We start from the raw sequence: 2,422 nt of genomic DNA on the forward strand, positions 1-2,422 counted from the left end.
TTGAAGTCTCATCAACTTTTAATGAGTTCTCAATTAGGGGCAACCCAGGTACCTGTGGGGTGACCCCATAGTGGCACTGTTGTCTCCCAAGTGTGTGACACCTGGAAGGCCAAGTAAGGTCTCGCCATGGTATGAACCTCCTTAACAGCTGCCCAGCAAAACTTGTCCTGGGGGCCTTGTCAGGACCTGCTCTGGCAGATGCCCACACCAAAGTATTTACGGGGAAAATGAGCTGAGGGGCCTGGGGAGAGGGCACTTCTTCTACCTCCAGAGCCCCCACCCCAGACACCTGGTAGCTGAGTCCCAGCCACTGAGGCCCAGATCCTATATGCAGCCAGATTCCATGGGAGTGAGCCCAATGCTGGCTTCTGGTACTGAGTATGCTCCCCAAGGGCCTTCCAAATTGATGCTCACAGACCTCAGAGTATCGGGCCTCCCCAGAAGACATACAACTGCAGAATAGCACCTCCCTGGGTCACAACTTTCTCCTGACCACACTGGCTGGGGGTTCCCTATCTTGAAGGAATGGCCCTAGACAAGTGGACCAGGCAGGAAACAGACCCCAGCCTGACTCTTTAATTATTTCTGGAAGGCTTTGATGGGAGTTGAGGTTGGGGGCAATCTACAGTTTGTCTCTCAACCAGCCAGGGCAGTGCAGGAACTATGTGGTGTAATTTTCCCATTTATAGAGCAGGAAACTGAGGTCCAGAGCATCTTCCAAAAGCAGTCAGAATCCAGTGTGTCTCCAGACCATGTCCTGGGATGCATGAGGGTTTACTACTCCCCCTGAGGTCTATGGGTACCTGGTGCAGGGCACAACCTCAGAAGATAGGCCTGACATGGGTGAGAAGCCAGCTACAGCCCAAGGGCAGGAGGCTCTGCTCAGAGCAGCTGGGCACCACACTTGGGGACCACCCTTGGGGCCCTTCTCCCACCCCAGAGCCAGGCTCTTGCCAAATGCATAATTGGCATGAGGATCCTCATAGGCCCAAGCCCAGGGGAGGTCAGGGTTGAGTCAAAGTAACCCCAGCACTGGGAGGGCCACCTACTGGGCACAGGACTCACCCTGTTGCTCTCCCAGGGTGAGGAGTCCCCTGTGCTGCCTCCTGTATCAGATGTTGCATTTGCTGCCTGGGTTGAGAAGAGTGCCAGCAGCCTCAGATCTGGGCTCCCCGCCAGTGCATTAGCTAGCAGCCAGCAGGCTTTGGTGGAGACATTGTCATTTACTCAGACCTTGGCACTGAAGGAGTGAGATGGCAGAAGCTGCTGTTTGGCTGCACTGTGAAGCCAGGCCAGAAGCCCATGGAGCTCAGCAGCAGCAGAGGTGCTGCAAACAAAATACAGCTGGGGCCATAGCAGCCCCTACTCTCATGCCCTGGGGTCTTCACTGGGCAAGACCAGTGTGGGCCACTTTGAGCTAGGGTTACTTGGGTAGTGCAGTCCTGGGCCTAGGCAGTCTGCCTAGGAATTGTACTCAGGTCCACTGTTGGTGGATGGGCCAGACTCTGTCTTCACCTATTGCTATGGATGTGCTGAAGTAGCAGGAGTGGTTCAACTGCTGCCCAAGTGTCCAAAGTAGCTAGTGAGCTCCACATTCATTCCTTCTCATTTTGCTTACAGAAGGTGTGTCATGGAAATCAAGCAGTTCAGCCAAAAGGAGAACCTCATTGGCAAGTCAGAGGGTCAACCAGGCAGGGGCAGCTGAACCACTTTGCTCCTGCCAGGGGGCGTGCCCGTGCCTGGAACATCTTCCGCTCACTTTGTGCTGACCCTCTTGGTCTCCAGGCTGCTTAAGGAGGTTGCATCCTGGAGCCTGGGTAAGTGAGTGATCCTCATATCCTACCAGCACTCCCATGGCAGACTGAGGCTGGTCCTCAGCTGACCTTCTGAACGAGTTGGTTCTCTCTGCAGCAGGTAGAAAGGTTCCCTGCCCTACACAAGGAGTCAAACCACCTGGAAGGTGTCTCGCAATGGACTCATCTCTGCCTTGCTCCCTACTTGAGACATGCATGCAGAGAGGATCTGAGGATCTCACTGTGGCCTGGAACCAAACTTCCTGACTTTATTTTTGTCTTCTGAGCCAGCTGCCCTCAGCTGCTGGGGGCACAGGTATGGTTGCAATACAGGAAACCTGGGATTGAAGGGTTAAGGACACAGATAGAGCAGGTATTGCTAAGATTTATTTTCTCTTCTCCTCTCCTCTCCTCTCCTCTCCTCCCCTCTCCTCCCCTGTCCTCCCCTGTCCTCCCCTCCCCCCTCCTTCCTTCTCCTCCTTCTACTCCCATCCTCTCCTTTTTTCTCTCCTCTTCTCTTCTCTTCCCTTCCCTGCCCCTCCCTTCCACTCCCTTACTCTTCTCTTCTCTTCTCTTCTCTTCTCTTCTCTTCTCTTCTCTTTTCTTCTCTTTTCTTTTCTTCCCTTTTT

This window comes from Tupaia chinensis, unplaced genomic scaffold (genome assembly GCF_000334495.1).
Source record: "Tupaia chinensis unplaced genomic scaffold, TupChi_1.0 Scaffold000197_1, whole genome shotgun sequence".
In the NCBI taxonomy this organism is placed as follows: Eukaryota; Metazoa; Chordata; class Mammalia; order Scandentia; family Tupaiidae; genus Tupaia; species Tupaia belangeri.